Below are 18,959 nucleotides of genomic sequence, written 5' to 3'. Positions count from 1 at the left end.
CAACAATTGCGCTCCGACTGACGCGCCTGGCCCTGAGGTCTCCAGGCTGATCTCTCAGATACAATTTGAAGTTGATGCTTTGATTGGCATTCCCTACTTGAGCCTGCAAGCTCCTCCTCGTTTGGAGCAATGTGGATAATGTGAATATAGAGTGAGCACATTGGCTGCGGCCTCCCCCCCCCCCTACTCACCCACCCCCTCTCTCTCTCTCTCTCTCTCTCCCTCTCTCTCTTTCTCTCTCTCCGTGTTTGGACTTATTGTATGTTAAATGTTCAAGCATTAGAGTCCATTCACCGAAGGCTTTGATTGTTGTATGACAACCTGTCTACACGATTTTACAGCTGTCCGACACAGGGGGAAGTAAACCCGTCAGAAGAGGGAACTTACTTTGAATAATTTTAAATTGTAATTAAATAGAGGAAAGCTTCTCCGCAGAGGAATTAGTATTTGCTAATATGGGCTTCTGGTGCCTTTATCTAATTCACAGTGACTCATTTTCTCTAAAGTCTCGTTCGATTTAGTTACTGAAGAGTTTTCAGTCTGTCAAACTTTTTAGTATGATATTGCTTTAAAAAAAAAAAATATCAGGAAATACATTAAAAACTCACAACAAAAACAGAAAAAATATAATAATAATAATAATAATAATAATAATAATAATAATAATAATAATAATAATAATAATAATAATAATAATAACAGAACATCCGGGACACAATTGATAAAAATACGTGTTTTCATCAAATACCAAACATTAAAGACCATCTATGCAAATTTCTTAATATCATTATCAATAATGTATGTTTTCATTGACTTCTGTTTTGGTCTCCTTTGATTTGTTCATAAAGGTTTAATCACCCCCCCCACCCCCCCACCCCCCCCACCCTCCTCCGTTTTCACACACTTTCCCTGTTCCACTGTGTGTGTGTGTGTGTGTGTGTTTTGATTTAAAGCCAGATTGTTGCTGTCCTTTGTAACAAACAGAACCACTTCACGTCTTCTTGCTTAGAGTAAAAAAAAAAAAAAAGGGAATGTGGACAAGCCAGAGACAAGCCAAAGAGGAGCGCGACGCATTCCGCAGGTCCCAGTACGCATGACAAAATGTTTCCAAGTCTCTAATTTAATAACACTAACGCACCGACTCGTTTTGACAAATGAAAATGAAAGAAAATATATGTTGTTTGATGTAGTTTTGCTCTTTGTATTTGTGAAATTTAAAGAAAGAAAGAGGGAAAATCTGGAGTTTTCTGTTCCTGAATAAAACGAGATTTCATGAAATATAATCTCACAGAGATTAAGTAAAACAAAATCGAATGCTTCAATTTAGTCACCTTTTCTGGAACTGTCTGTCTAAGTTTTAGCTTTCAAAAAGAAAAAGGCTCGGACTCAAACCTGCGACTTAACTGTCCACAGCCAGAGATGTGGCGACCGGGAGAGAAGGAGTGTTCATATTTTAACTCTTGTATTTCTGTTTGATTTTATTCTCCTATCACCCACCTCCCGAGTCAAAGGGGATGTTCTGTAGATCTAGATTTAATGCCTTAACGACTGAAGCCCAAGAAGTCAGTAGATTTTGATCTGCACCAGATGGCTCCGAGTGGATATTGCCGAGCGCCGAGGATCTGTTAAAAATATCTGAGGGGCACTGATGGTAATCTGGGTAACACATCAGAAAGGAGGGGAGGAATGGCAATTGTGATAACCCGCTGGAGATGTGTGCAGGGGGCTAAATATGATGACTGTGCTGGGCTAAGGAAGAGGTGGCAGACATAAATAAAATAAAATAAATTCAAACAAAACAAACAAAAAATAAATAAATAAAAAAACATAAATAGGAATGGAATATACTAGAGCAAAAAAAAAAAAAAAAAGAAAGATCTATTTATTTATTTATTCATTTATCCAATACAAAATTTCAAGTTGAGTTACGTAAATAATGGCACGTGTTGTTCAAACATCCACCCTTCACGGATTTATAAAGTCATGTTAAACTGTTCCTTCTCGCCCATGAAAGAGACTCTGCGCGTGCATGACTTCTCTCAGTCCACTCTTTTCTCCAAACTCATCCGCATCACGTTTTCTCCCAGTGCAGCGCCTCGAACCAGATGGGCTGAAACCGTGTGCAAGCCTCTCCGTCGTTGTGTCCCGTGCGCGCGCTTTCACGCACGCACGTGCATTACGTACAAGCCGTTGTAACGATTTTCGAGCGCCCTGCTCTTCTTGTTTAAAAGAAAGGGGGGGGGGGGGGGGGGGGGGGGGACGAAACTCTCCAGGCATCTCCTATCAGATAGTTTTATCATGTAAATCTCCAGGAGGCTCTTCATAAGCTGCTATGCCTTCATGGTCACATTCTAATAAGTCACCCAGTTTGTCGATGTGGTTTTATATAACAGCCTGTTTCACACGCTCTCATCAATTTAGTCCTAATATTTTATTTTTAAGATTCCAACATTGTGTTGAAAGAATACTATGTTGTTGTTGTTTTTTTTATGTTAAGTTACATTTGAATAATAATAATGATAATAATTAATATATTTGTCCCTCTAAGCTCAGAACCTCCATCTGACAAGACATTTTCTTAATTACTCTGGTAGAGGGAATTTCAGTACCAGAAAGAACCTGAATGGTGAAACCACTTTATATTTTGAGGGTACAGGTTATCCAGCTATCAAATGGCAAAAAAGAAAGAAAAAAAAAACCTTGGAAAAGAAAAGCAGCACAGCATTAAGTTGCTATTTTCTTACATTTAACTTTGAGCAGATGTGTGAACAGAACAGAAAATATCTGCAATGCTCGTGTTTTAATATTATAGTATTTTTTTTTAAATAAAAATTGTCTACAAAGTTATAAATATGTAATAATAACAATGATAAGAACTATTTTTGACAACTGACATCAGCGTTTTATCTTGTTTTTTTTTTTTTTGTTTTTTTTTTAAGCATCTCTTTTATGAACAATAATATTTTGTTAAAATATCAGCTTCAACATGTTTAAACATATACATGTAGATCATGTACTGTAGGTCATATTTAGCCTTTATACAGTGGAAGTGTATTTGGCCATGTGAGTATAGTTTTTAAATGGCGTCAAATGCATTTTAATGAAAATCTGCATCATAAGTCTGTGAACGCCGGTATGCATCCTGACCAACTGGTAAGTCTGAATGACTTCGGTAGAAGTTAGAGAGTGAACCTGCATTATCATAACACCAGTTATGTTGACAGTTGGCTACCACCGCAGAGGTCAAGGGTGTCTCTGTGAACTAATAACTGCGGTGAAAGATACTCCTTTCCTGCCTCTGGGAGTGCCAAAGTTGAGGAAAGGTTAAGAATCTGCAGAATGTTCCTTTTGTGCTTTTCTCGCGGATTATCAAATTAAGTGTTGAGACCAAAACTCCCTTACCCCTCCTCACCCTGCCCCCCCACCCCCCAGGGAAGAACAGATTAATATCAATAATATTAATGGATCATCACAACTGTTAAGTGTTTTCCCTGTGTTATTGCTCTGGAGGATATATTTTCACTCACACACTGGTCGTGGTACATTCCCCGAACTGCGTCAGAGCAACTGAGCTATCCAGCTGCGGGTTTGGGTTAGAGGACCACTGGTGTTACTTTGAGATATCTGATACATAGACAACTGTGCCACACCTATAAGTAAGGAAACTAGGAATTTCCTGGATAATAAGAGGTCTATTCTGAGTCTTAGCAGGTCAAGATGTTATACACTTGACAGCTAAACAGTTGGGTGGTGTTCTCCAGTTCTGACAAGACAATAAGCTCCTGGGGTTCAATTCTTGCCAATTTTACAGGGACTTTGCTGAAAGCTTACTTGTATGTTCATTACAGCCTTGCTACAAATAGGCACCACAGGGCCATTAATACTTGCATTACAGTTGCACTAATTAGACACGCATTCATCTTGTAATTGTAATGAATCATTTTATGAAGATTTATCATATCTTGTTAGAGCAGGCCTCTACCTGACTTATGATGCCCAATATGAAGGATTTCTTGCAATTTTGTTCAACAAAAAGCACAACATGACTTTGTCTGCTTCAAACTAACATAATTGAGTCCAGCTGAAATAATCGTTGCTTTACTTGTCTTGTTGATTAGTCAAAAGTATAAAACATGTTTATACACTAACTAAAGACACACCCATACAACACATAATGCCGTGTGTTTTAGAACTGGGATGAAATCATTTGTTTTGTGGAATGTATTTTAACAGGAATCAAGTGAAAACAGATTAAGTCCCACAAGTGTACTCTGAGGATGAATTTAGTCTAAATATCTGGTGTAATTCTTCAAGTAACTATAAAATAACTTTCAACACTGTTATAGAAGAAATTACAAAAAACAAAACAAACAAACAAAAATCCTATTCAAAAGGGAATTAAATTTCTAATTTTTTTTTTGTGTATTTGTGATGTTTTGTATTGTAACTCAACACCTCACCTGACTTTGTGAGAGGGTCTGTTTAAAGTAACAGATGGTGTTTTCCAAAACCTAACCAAGTATTGTCAACCATTTAGACTCCAGAGTTTTTAAAGTTTTTAAGGAACAATGTAAGTAAGAAAAAATGTTACATGTGAACCAGAGTTTATAATTTTAGTAAAATTACTCACCTAATTTAATTTTGCTTGGCAGCCATATTAGATTCCTTAACTTCCACTACGAACTATGACATACCATTGACTGCCAAGCAGGCTGACCAGTGACAAACAGGGCCGATTCCAGTTTGTCAGGGATGCCTGATTGCTGATGAGCATGACCAATTTTTTTTATGGACTATTCACATGTCTGCAATCTAGTGGTGGAAAGTGGTATCAGGTTTAAGAGAAGCAAGTTTGAGTCTTTGGTGCTTAAAGAGTTAAACGGTATGTGTGCTATGTATGTCTCTGCAAACTGAACGTATTAAAGTTGCCTAAAAATTGCTCAATGTCATGAAATGTTGTCAAAAAGGTTATCGAGACTGTTTTACTTTGTAGCTAGTGTTTTGTTGTTATTTAATAGTTAGGCATTGTGACACCATTATTTATTTTATTTATCAAGAGCAAATATATTTCTATGAATTTGGAAATTAATTTAAATATTTTCCTCTGTAAAATGTTTTGACGCATGGCCCACATAAGTGCTCACTTTCAGCAGCTTATAATCTTATATTGCTGCTACTGATTAAACCCCACAGCAACCTTACTGCTGCTAATATTGTATACAAACAATACTAAACCCTTAGAAGCAAGAAATTTACCTGATTATTAAACACTGTTGTGACAGAGTTTCTCAAAAAAAAAAAAAATTACCGTCACACTGATGTGAAGTTGTAAGGAAAGTGCAATAGTTCATTATTGTTGACAAGCTTCTTTTAACTCATTCTGGCTTCTAACTACATACCTTAGAAAAGACAACAGCCAAGGATCTGACTTCTTTCCTCCCAGGGGCATTCTCAGGGGTGGGTAATGAACGGGTGGGCCCAGATTCTGATGTGGTTAGGGGCTAAGGGGAAAGAAATGTGAGAAGGGGTGTTAATTGTTTTGGCTCTTTGCTGGGGAAACATATCAACATTAGATCTAATGGAGGTTAAAGACTCTCATTGCCATAGGGGCTGAAGCTAATGAATAGCCATAGCTAGCCAAGAAGACAGCAAGTAGGAGGGATCCAGTGAAAGGGAGAAGTGGATGTAGCATTTATTGGTCTTTAAACAATTTGAACTGCTGCAAGCTGAATGTTTTATTGCTACACTCACTAAAAAGGATTAACATTTGTATAATCATGAAAGCATTTTAATGGGACAAATAGAATTATAAGCACATTCTTGCAGCGCTATTGTATATCATTAATTTACCTTTCTGAAACATTTTCTACTTTAAAACCTGTTGCACAGCACACACACACAATTTACAAGTCAACGTGCATTTTCATCACAACATAGGCTGCATGAGCTAATTAACTATTTTTTGGCAATTCACAAACTGATTCCATTATTGAGTGTTTAACTTCTCCATGAATAATAAATTAAATTCTAGTCAGCCAGCAGGCGGTACGTTGCAGACTCTAAGTCTAGACTCTACTCTATATACACATATTTGCAAAATTCAGTTGCAGATGGATGCAAAGTACAGTAAGATGTAGTAAATAACAAAAAAAAAAGGAACAAAAAGAGACACTTTGGACAAAAAGAGTAGCGATATCAAAGTCCTTCCTTTGTCCCGCATTTAATTTTATGCTAAATCTGAATGAGGGAGACTCAGAGATTGGTTTGAAAGCTCAGAAATATTCATAAGAGTTGCTTTCCCCTTTTAGATGTTTATTTGCTGCTTCAGAAAAGCTGAAAAAAAATGGAAGCATGCAAAATCTGCTTTCAGATGATACAATTCCCACATTTATTTGTGAAGAGAGTTAATTGAATTTTAAGGAACGGCCTTCTTGGGGAAAATATTTTTCACATTGAAGCATTCTTTTGAAATTAAATCCTTTGGTAGTGGTGTAAAGGATAGACTTATAGATAAAATGATCAACAGACAGCATGACAAATGGAATTTTAATGAGGTTGTTCCTTTCATCTGTTATCATGTTGTGCTGCTTTTTGCTTTGGTGTGTCTTTGTTCTAACTTTTGAAACCTGCTGTTTTTTGTTGTTGCTGGACATGCGCCACAGGATACCTCGGCCTCTCACTCTCAACAAAACTTCTGCCACCCTGATCACTGATCAGACTGACTCTGTCTCAGTTCTGTTGGGGTTTAACTTCCTGGAGTGTTTGATTGGTTGTAAACACTGAATACTAAAAGTGCAGGAGAGAGGGGGGGGGGTTAGATTTTGCTGTTTGCTGTGGTTGCTGACCTGAAAGTAGAATATTTGGGTTGCAGACTGTTGGAGGAGATGTAGCTCCAATGCTTTTACATTTCATGAAATATATACGCCATTATGGTTTATGGAGATGCTTATGAAGGACTTTCAAATAGAATATTTGGCACATTATGTTAAAAAACAACATCATGTCGGAAATAAATGTCCCAGGAAATGTATGAAATTAAAGACTGCAATTTGTATTGAAATTATTGATGTTATTATGTCTCCTGAAGATATTCAATTTCTGGAGTGATCTTCTGTGAAGATGTAAACAGCTGTCCGTCAAACTCCTTTATGCAGTAAGAGGTGGGGAAAATATATTTTTTTTAAAAATTTGAGTTCCAAGGCAGAATTTCAAGTTATTGATGTTTAATATTAGTCTTTGTGTCACAGATTACATCTTCTTGTGAGGCAGAGCATGGACAAACTACATGAAATCGTCTTTGTTTTGTTTAGACAACCGTGACAAACACAAGCATGAGCTGAAAAAGGAATCAGCCCTTGTGTCCCAGAATGCACAACCTGAGCTGAGTTTTTTTTTTTTTTTTTTTTTTTTTTTTTATGTGTTTGTGAAAGGTCAGATGAATTCATCAATGTAATAAATAAATAAATAAATAAATAATCACAACCTGAAAATTCAGATGCATCACTTTATATGAAAGCCCTTTAGTTTAGCATCTAATGAAGAACAAATAGCTAAATTCTGATTAAACAATATTTATTGCCTAACACCTACAAACATGTTAGGTATGCCTTTGTCAGTGATCAGTTAACTACAAACTGACAATAATTAACTAATCATTAGTTCAAGATTCAATTATGGATATTTGAAAATCAGTAGCACTGATGTAATTTCACATGTGTGGTTCTCAACTGGAAACTTGCAAAACAAGGGTTTCCATAGTGCTCATCACTTACTAAATGAATATGTTCATCAACCTTACAAAACCCATTAGGATAGCTACTCTCAGCAGATTTTAAGTCATCATACATGTGGACATATGACAATCTGTTGGGTACTGTGTGGTGACCTCGTTACTATTGGACAATCAAAGTAGCCTTAAAGGGCCATTCCACAATTATGACTGCAACAAGTTGCCTCTCAGTGTGTAAATAAATCATATGACTGTGTCTTGATAGAAAAAAAACCCTTTGTGCCATGTTAATTTTTCTATATGGTATTTTACAAATTTCCAAAAGTGTGAAATTTAAATTTTGAATGTAAACAACCTCTTTTCTATTTCAAGTCTTATTCAACACAGAAAACAGTGACATAGAGTTAGCCTTTTTACAATCCCAGATTAACATGTTGTGGCAGATTCCATACAAAACAAAATATATGCATTTCTCTGCAACAGGTGGAAATTTTATCAGTTATATTGCTTTGTCAGGACACTTTTGGTGCCAAACTAAATGTTTTGAAAGATTATATTTGAAAGAAAATCCCAAATGTTATGCCAAACTCAACCGAGTTGTATTCTGCATCAAAAGCAGTGGGTTTAAATCTAAACCATTCACACACTCACTCCTTGGGACAGTTGTGGAGTAACCAATTCGCCTAACATGCATGCCTTTGGATGCATGTTAGGCAAACCACTACATCACCATTCAGCCCCAATATTGATATTAAAGTGCAATATTGTAAATTATCAGTTCCTTTTTTTACTTTATATTTTGATATTTATATATATTTTTTACTTGCATATTTTTCTAGATATCTTTGTTTGTTTGGCTCATAGGTTGCTATCAGTTGATATTGGTATTGGTATTAGAAATTAAGAGATGGACAAAATTGGTGTATTGCATATTAGTAAGAAAGCTAATATTGAACATCCCTATGTGATACATACAGTTTCTAAGACCTTTTGCATCAATTTATGGTAAAAAATTAGTTCAAAACCAACTTTTACACAGTCTGAAACTTGTCTCCTCGACCTGTGCTGGGTATAATAATAATAATAAAAATAATGTAGTAGAATAATTTTGACATAACACAGGGTAATAATCAATCAATTTGCAAACAAATTTTGTTCATTACCTTTTTTACTTGTTGTGAAAGACTTTTCTCCATATTTTTTCTGGGGGTGGTCTTTAAAGTGTTAAGACCAAAATCTTATGATGCTAGCATGAAAACAAAGGTTTCTCCCTGTGAGTTTACATATATTCTTTTAACATTATAGGTCATTTCTCTCAGTACGCACTTACCTTACTGCTCATTGTAACATCTTAAAGAGGACAGTGTGAATGAACAATATCGTATAAACAGTTTGGAATGTCGTATAATAATTATGAATATGTCTGTGTTGTCGGGATGAAAGTTTATGTACATGTTAAATGAAAATATGCTTAGATCCGATTTGAAAAAGCGGAGGTGTCTCATGAAGGTAAAACAAATTACAAACTCCAAAACATCCTGGGACTTGAGCTGGTGTTAAGTGGACCATTAATCTAGTTATGTCTGTGGAACAATGATGAGCTGTGTATCTGGTGCAAAGTGTGTTATTTGAAACACAGCTAATGATGTTGAAAAGCATGATAGTGATACCAATACGGTACATGACTGAAGACTAGATTTGCTGTAAAAAGGCTGAACTACGTGATGTAACTCAACAAACCTTTAAAAAGAAGAAGGGTTCACTCTTCTGTTTCCAGTTCGGCGATGGTGTTACATGGAATGGGTGGCAGGTTGCAGCATGGCTTTTTACATCACACACAGGTTGAAGCATCATTGATCCCAGCTGAAAAAGAAACCAGTCTGAACAATGAAGTTCAATCACAACTGACTCCCATCTCAAAAGGGGACAGCTGATCTGGCGGAGTCTGATGTTTTAGCATTAGTGGCACTCAGCTGTTTCTGCCAAACATTGGTCCACACCATGAAATCTCTTGTTAAGAAGAGAGAAATAGTGTTCGCCTTGTAATTGAACCATTTTATACCCCCTCCCCCCCCATCCAATCTGTTTACCCCTTTTCCCACCTCTTTCCCTCTGTCTCATATTGCTCTTCACCATTTATTTTCAGCTCACCCATTCTTAATGCATACACACATATATCCACACACACGCCTTTTGTATTAGGAGCAGCACCCATCAAACTCCAGATCGATCCCCCGGTGTCATTGTGTGAGGAGGTTATTTATGTGGGCATCCAATCTGCACCTGCCGTGGTGTTCGAGCACGAGAGGAACACGGCCAGAGTTTGTTAAAAGTGAAAGGGGAAACACCAAAGTGGCAAGAGACAGCAGCAGAGGAAGGGAGAGGTAGGAAAGAGGGAGAGAGCAGCCACCTCAGAGCCCCATGAGTCCCCCGCCAGCTCGCTGCCTCGTCTCTCGTGAAATGAGCACTTTCACAGTCAGTTAGTCTTTAAGTAATAGATATATTGAGTTCATCCCTTGTAACGTTAGACAACTAATTTATTATTATTTTTCTTCTTTCTCCTCATCCTTTGTAGTCCCCATTCCATTTCTCCCTCTGTGTCTCTTTTCCCCCCAACATAGGATTATGAAGGTTAAATAAACTCTGTCAAAATGAATGAATATTGCCAACAACCTCCTCCCCTCCTTCCCCGACTGCAATCAAAACCCGCACCACCACCTCAGTCTTTCTCTCTACCCTCATTGCTTAAAGAAGGGGAAAAAAAGAACTCAAGCCCAGGGTATCTGGCGGCAGAATGAATGATCCTATTTATGTTAATGCATACATGAACGTTACACAGGTTTTTCCCCTGATAAGGCGATAGGTTAATGAAATGCTCATTTCATTTTACCAGTTGTTTTCTCTGTGAAGTTCCGATAAGTAGCAAACCAATGAAGCTTGTAATTACAATCTTACAGAAACCCGGCCAATCTGTGTATAAATCTCACCATCCAATTACAAGATGTAATAATTTTGCAGTCAAGCTGGTAATGAGGTCTAATACTCATGCATGTGATAATCCCCCCTGGATGCTGACTCTATCAGATGTTAGCTTTGTAATTATGAGCTTGAGAAAAAAAAAAAAATCATTATTTCATGTTCAAGTAGAAAATGAGGTTGGTGGGAAGTTAATTTTCTCTATGCTCTGTGAAGCGTAGACAAGAATTTAATGATTTAATTACAGTTGTTAGCCCTTTTTTGCGAGAGGCTTAAATTGAGCTAAGCATTTTTCATAGCGCCCGACATCAAGAGTCGGAGAACATCAAAGATTTTGACAGCATACAAAGTGATGAGCAGGCCCAGTGGCCCTTAGATTTCTCCCCCTTATTTTTCCTTTTTTGTTAGCCAGAAAATAAAGATGTTTCCTTTCCTTTCCTTCACTCTCCATTCCTTTCCTTTCCTTTCCTCTCCTCTCCTCTCCTCCCCCTCCCCTCATCAGGGTAACCACAGCTCTGGGACACCGGACCTCCTGGATAAAAGCAACATCAACAAATATTAACCGCTCTGGCTTTCTCCACCGGCAGCTAATCCACTGTATGTGAATTTGTCATATCAGATTACTATGACAGTCATGGTGCTGTGCAGAATGGAAAGCATCCTTCTGCATCCTCAAAAGGACAATATAGTTTTACTCCCCACCTTCTTTGAATTTCAAAACAGGCCGTGAGTGGTGTCTGTAGTCCTCTGATTTCCATACAGCCTTTATATGAGAGAAAGAAACTGTAAATACATTCCTCAGAGTAATCCCTAGAAAAGGAATGGCTGCTTTTGGCACTTAAAAAAAGTGCTTTGAGCAGTGTAATTCAGCTTCATAGTAACAGTAGCTACTTGGTTATGCTGGATGGAATGGTGTGAGTGTGTCTGTGCTGCTGTCATCTATTTCTATCAGGATTTTAGAAGCTGACATCTGGAGAGTTACTGATTCAGATTTTAACGACTTATTTTCGTTCTGAAACTTGACATGAATGAAAATAAGTTGTGGACTTCCAAGTTTATCTCTCAAATTAGGATTGCTAAAATGTTTTAAAATCACGATTTAGGAAATGGCATCTTAATGTATCGATACAGTTAATAAGGGAATTAAAAAATATATATACAGAGTTGTAGTTATTTATACCTTTAAATGCCAGTTTATTTTTTAGTGTTCCATAACTTTACAGAGTGTAATATTTTACACAGAAAAGACCTGTTGATGGTTATGTCCTTGTGTAATCTGGTAAATAATAATACTAATAAAATATACACACTTGTGAAGCACTTTAAGTTGATGTTGTGTTTATAAGGTGCTCTAGAAATAAAAAGATTACTTACTTTCTTACCTTCTTACATCATTAAATAAAACATACTTGTGCAATTTGATGAAAGTCCCAAAATATTTCCTTTTTTCTCTAATCTGACAGAAATGAACTATAGCCACTAAACATACCAATTTAATGAAAAGATGGATTTAACTTTAAATCATATTGAAATTGTTATTGACTAATCCATTCACTGATGAATTGTTTCAGGTATTATTTTGATTAAATGTGTTAGCTAATATGAAACAGCTACTATTTCAGTTCTTGCCAATTTAGGATAATTGTCATACACATGGTACCTCGTAGAAAATCTCTTATCAATAATAAAATAAATAGTTAAAAGTGTCCCTGATTGGACACTCTGCCATCTTCTCTCCCCCCTCTTCCACAATCAGTGGCTTCAACCTCCTCTGACCTTTGTTAATCCCCTCCTCAGCCCTCTCAGGCTTTTCTCTGTGCTTGGTCGTGTCCTGTTAAACAAGGAACGTGTTGCGGTGTTGTGACCCACAATTGCGGGCAGCTTCACGGCAGGTTTTGCAGGCCTTTTTTCTGCTCTGGTGTCCAGTCTGCCTCCATCTGCCACTGCCTCACCACAGTCCCACTGGGGGAGAAGGGGCTAATTCTGCAGTCAATTAGCAGAAGGGCCGCTTTTGTTCTCTCGCTGGCTCCCATGGGCCCTATCTGCTTCACTGCTCCTTCACTCTCGCTCCAGTTCGATAGTTCTCACTTTCTGTCTCATTTATTTGTTCATGGTGCTCTATCTCTCTTTGGTTGGATAACTTCTTTTGTTTAATTCCTCTTTTCTCATTTTTTGTGTCTGTATTTTGTCCATAATATTCTTTTCCTTTCCTTTTCTTTCCTGGTTTTTCTCTCCAACATAGATTTTTGAGGTACTGGGTATCTGGTTGCCATTTTTTCCCCCCCACTTCTCAGTGACCTCTGTGACATTGTTGGCCTATCGGTGTCTCTGGCAATCATGAGTCATAAAAGAGATGGAAATGAAGGTGCATATTTTCAAACTAATTTTGATGCATTATATATTTAGAGATTAGTCTACAAGGCAGCTGCACATCACAGTAATATTAAAGTGTGTGTGTGATTACATCAATTCTTTTCATTTTACAATTTATAGAGCGCTAAAAATCGATATTATTTTTGTCAATGTGGCCTGTGGATCATAAATTCATTTTCTTATTAAGTCTTATTGTGAACATATGTTTAAATGATCCTACATATATTTAAAACAAGGGACCAAAAACAAACAAACAAACAAAAAAACATAAACTTTGTAAATGTTTCACATTTAAATCTAAATGTTTATTTTCCCATCCATATGCTTCCACTAGAAAAAGAAGGAAATTAAAAAAAAAAAAAAAAAAGAATATCCTGTTTAGGTATGAATCAGTCTTTTTCCTGTGCCTTTTGATCAGTGTGGCACCCTGTGGGTCTTACCCCGCTGTTGTCCCTGTGGCTCTACGTGGCCCTACTGAGCTGTACCTGTCTCAAGTTAATAAATCATTTTGGCATTATAAAATATTCAAAGGAGGAAGGGATTGCAAAAGGGCAGGTTAAAGAATTTCTTAAATTTTCATGGCATGACAGCCTGTTCCACATACACCCTCAGCTGCTTTGTGTTCTGAGTTGTGTGTGTGTGTGTGTGTGTGTGTGTGTGTGTGTGTGTGTGTGTGTGTGGGTAGGGGTTCGAAGAATCTCCAGTGTCACTCTAATAGTCTAGAATTACACTTGTATCAGTGTCACTAGCATATGGGGTCTATGTATACCCTTAGGCCCATCACACTCCCTTCCACCTTCCACTGTCATGGCATTTAAAATGATACCATTTGGGCAAAGCTAGTTTTGACAGAAAAAGCGAAAAGCTGTTTCCATCCTTAGCCCGACGACAGAGCCATGCAGCCATCAGGGGCCCCTGCCACTGAGCAGCCAATCAAATGATATTTTACAGGATAATGATGGAAAGAGGGATTTCATTCTTACTGAGAGCTGGCTCCCTCTTTCTCCTCTTTCCTTTCTTCAACCTCCTTTTTTTTTTTACTCTGTGCCCCTATGTTTTCCTTCACCCCACTCTCTACACCACCCTCTCTGTCTTCTCTGCTCTATAACAAGCAAATGGAGGGGATGATTTCTTGAAAGCACATTTGGTCCGTAAACTACTCAACTAGAATGGAGTATAACTTTTCATTCTCATTTTTATTTAATTTTCTTCTGAAAAAGTCAATTGGTATTATTTGTAGTTTACAAGTGAAAACACTATTGACTCATTTCCTTTTAATAATTGCATTTATAAATATGTTCATGAATATCAGCAGACAGATAAAGCTTAGCTAGAATTAAATTAACTGAATTACACATTATTGAACACATGAAAGGGGATACTATTTAAAAAAAGCGTGTGCGAATTAAGTGACATTCATTTGTTAAACTTTGTTTCATTAAGATTTTTAACTTATTCAGCTATAACTGAAAACATACCGGATAGTTCCAGCTTTTTAGTTTCGAGTTTTTTTAAGTGTGTGTGATTTGTGTAGCTAAATTTAAATGTAACAATGTTCATCCCAATCCCAATCTTTTCTTAGGAAGTTAAATTTTTAACCGATTGCATGCATGTGTTTACTTCTATGTCATTTTGAGAAGTAAATTTATTAAAATATTATTATATGATTAGACTTTATGCTATAGATGAATGAAATAACATATGGTTTTAATACTGGGCATGTTTGACATTTATTGGTTGACACCATTGTCTCATGCAAAGAAAGCTGTGGTTCGAAGAGGGGATCACTTCCAGTGTATGTTCATTTATTTAATTTTTACAAATCACATTAAAATACAGTGACACACCAATAAATGCATTGTACTTGTAAAACTTGGAATCCCTAGAAACTATCTTTAGCTTATAAACGGGAGCCCAGACCTAACAGCTAACATGTAAAAGTGTGGAGTTTGGATGCGATCCTTCAGTCTGCACCACCCATTTCCTCCAGGCGTAAAGCTCCCACCCCAAGTTCCAAGTCACACGTCTTTGGTTTTTTTCATTTACTAAATGTAAAATAACTTTGAATATGAACCCAATTCTGTCAAGTGTTTGACCCCGGAATGGCAAGGTGTATCCCACCTATCAACCAATGTCAGCTGGAATAAATGTGGGAAAAAGCAGATTTTGAAGCATACTTTGTGTAGCATTTTCTTCACGCAGAAGTTACAGGTCACTGTGATTAAATCAAACTTTATTTGCAGTGGTGAATTTAGCCTTGTTTGTGTTGGGAGCTCTGTCTTTTGTGGGCAGAGATGAGATCAACAAAATGAGAGTACTATGTAAATGAATCACCGTCTCCTTTGCTGTATGAAACTACTCTACAGCCCTGAGGTATCGCCTCACAAAGGTTAAACAGCATATGAAATAGTGATGAATTCACGGAAAGGTGGACCAATTAAAGCTTCTTCTATTGCTTTTAAATTGCTACCTATCTTCTCTCAACCCACCTCACCGTCTTGTTTTTACTCATGCTCGTTAGTGTCATCCTCTGTTGTCATACCTTTTATCATCGTCTGATCTACTCTTCCACCACAGTAAGGCCTGCTAATCAACTTTTTCCTCTCAACCTCCTCCTTCATTTCCTTCACACACTGACATCCTATCAAAGACAGACAATCCTTTTGGTGGCTATCTTGTTCTGTGTGACTCACTCCCTGGCTGAAGACTGCACAGGTTGTAATGTGGAAACTTGGGCACAGGTAACAGATTTCTTGAAGAGAATGTATATGATTTCACCAGAGATGTTATGCCACCTGGGCTATACTCCTAAAAACATAAAAAAAAAAAAAAAACAAACAAAACAAAAAACGTTAAAAAAAAAAACAAACTCTTGACTTAATAACTTAAGACTGTTTGACCAGGAAAAACGCAGAAAACGTGTGTCAATATCTTTTTGGGCAAGAATAGAATATCAATCTAAAAACTTTGATGAAATAAAAATAAAAGCCAATTTGTAAAAAAACAAATTGAAACAAAGCTTTTAAAGTGGATTTGGATCAAACATTTTGTCTGGTATAATATGTGTTTAGGATTTAGGATAACATTTCATCGTCAGCTTACCTGCTATTTTTGTATCATACTAGTTTTTTGTTCCTAATGTTTTAAGTTCTACACTATAAATGGCTGCAAAATGTTAGTAAGGGCAACCTTTGAGCAACATTCGCAACTGTAAATGCAATGTGTGCATAAAGAGTTTTCATGTGGCTCAATATAAAGTCATTTATTGGAGGGAATAAAAGTCGCTGAAACACAGCTGTGAGGCTTGTCTGGCCTAATGTGCGATGTTCTCACATTACAATTAAACTTTTTTATTTTTCTTTTTACAACAAAATCATTCCATTTTCATGTAATAAGGTTTATTGTTTTCCCTTGGGTCACACCTTGGAACTTTTCTAGGTGACATGACCCGGATCAGCATCCATGTTGCATGCCTGTATGAGCTCTTTCCAGCCAGTTTATTGTTAACACTTATTTCATCTCTTGCCCTGTCCCTTTCCCTCTCTCTTTTCTTCTCTTCCTCCAATAATGCCATCTTGTGTTTTTTTTGCTAAATTAGCTGCCTTGCGTGTTCAAAACAGCCAGTGGGTTAATATCTGCTTACTAGTGTGTGACATGGGATGTAAAGCAAAAGTCAACTGCAATGTCACAGGCCCCCTCAGCTTTACGATGCCGCTGGGCAGCTACAGCTCTAGACTAACCAGATGTCTTTGTGCCATCAAATGAGTCAGTAAAGTTTTAAGGTTAGAAAGTTACATTGTGTGTCTTTGAGTGTATGAACAGACAATCTATAAGGTCATTTCCATTAGAGGGCTCGCTGTTTCGCAATATCTAAACTAAAATTTAAGATTTAAAAAAGTGTTTCATCGGTAGGATAAAAAAAGAAAAAAAGGATACGTCATCTTGGTATCACAGTGATGACGTGGGAATGATGTGATAAATTGTTAGTGGGAGCTAGTTTAGATAAGCAAATGTCCCCTAGCATTGAGATAGGAAGGAGAAAATAAAACACCTTTTGGACCAGATTCTTTAAACCCAGAAAAAAAAAAAAAGTCACATTTACGTAGCAAGGCAGAAAAATCACTATTCTGTTTTTAGCTTCAACATTGTTTTTTTCTTAAAATAAATACCTGCACGCCTTTAAAAAAAAAAACCTTGTCTGTATTGTTCAAAGATCCAGCTTTTCGTACATCTTCAACATTTGCATCATACCAGACAATTCTGCTTTACTGATGTTGACACACACACAAACTCACACACATGCCTACATGCAATATTGATATGGTTTTCCCTTTTTATCTCATGGTACGTTGTCACCTTTTCTGCCTTGTTAGTCTGACCTCTGTGAAATTCCTAATGCAGAAAAGTAATTGCGCATCAAAACTCAATGCATTATTTCAAAAGCAAATTTTCCAACAGCAACGGCACTACACACTTATATCAACACAAATACACGTTCAAACCCAGTAGCCTATCACCTGCAAACACACATATATGAATTTGTAATAACTTAGGAATATACAAATAAGCTTGCATATATTGTAAAGTGAACTTGCATGTGATATTTTTGTGTATGAACACACAAACACACCCGGAAACATGGCTTGTTGGCCTGCTGATGGTGTAGAATGTATTTTGATGATATGAAAGTTGACCACATTTACATGCAAATCGAAGTCCCAGATTAATAGGGTCCACGTGTGAGGGTGAGAGAAGACTCCATGGTAATATGCTATTATGGCTTTTAAATACATTTACCAATGTTTTTATGCAGAATTAGTATAGTCCTAGCACAAGGAAATCATGTTGGCCTGATAGCAATTTGGTTTTCAATAGGAAATACAATTTCATCAGGTTCAGCTGTCATTTCCAATAATCACTCAGGTTGTGCTTACTAAATTGAAGAATCTTTCTCTAACTTTTTTTTTATCCCAACCTTGGTGGATGAAAGAACAAGCCCTGTGTTAACAGAGGTACTTTCAGTTCAGTAATAGCTGCACATAATGCCATTTACAGCAGCCTCACTGGGGATATATTGCCAAAACTAATACAAGTGTGTCTGTGTTCATGCATGTGTATGGGAATTCTCACCCTCTGAAAATTATAAAGTTGAAAGTGAAAAGTTTATTCTTTCAGCTTAGGAAAACATTATGGGCCATTATTGGGCTTCATAATAAAGGAGGAAGGGATTCTTTGAAACCACCAATTCCCAGCAAAAGAGTACATTTGCATGTTCCACATGTTGTATAATTTGATATATACTCTCCCAAGCGATGAAGTAAACATGACTTGTCATATCGCTGCTTGTCAACCAGAGCAAAATGTCAATCATCCTTGAGTGAAAATGGTCCGGACAGCTAAATACAGATCTCAATTTTCCAAATTCATTACTTCAGAATAATAAATGATAAAATAAATTGCTTTAAGCTTTGCATTTTCTTGCTTCATATTTTGTCTTCAAAGGGATGAATTTCAATGTCAAAGCTGTTGACAAAAATAAAAGCTCCCTTTGCTTGAAAAAATGATCAAACCATTGAACGGAAAGAGCAAACCGAATGTTTTCTACTTTTATGAGCTTGTTTTCTTTTTCTTTTTCTTTTTACATTTTCTTTAAATTAGTGTAATCAACTGTACCATGGTTTGATATTTTTTGAGCACATATTGATATAAGAGGGCACAAGGAAACGGGAAGATAAGAGACGATAGAAAGAAGAGGGAAAGAGCAGTCATATTTCCTGGGTGTTGAACTTGTGATGTATTTCTTTAAATTTCAACACTCAAGAAAAACAAATAATTAACAGCCTCATGGGACATAACACATAAATAGAATAATGTATTTGTG

This window comes from Telmatherina bonti (genome assembly GCF_933228915.1).
Source record: "Telmatherina bonti genome assembly, chromosome: 5".
Lineage (NCBI taxonomy): Eukaryota > Metazoa > Chordata > Actinopteri > Atheriniformes > Telmatherinidae > Telmatherina > Telmatherina bonti.
This window is presented reverse-complemented; position numbering follows the sequence as displayed.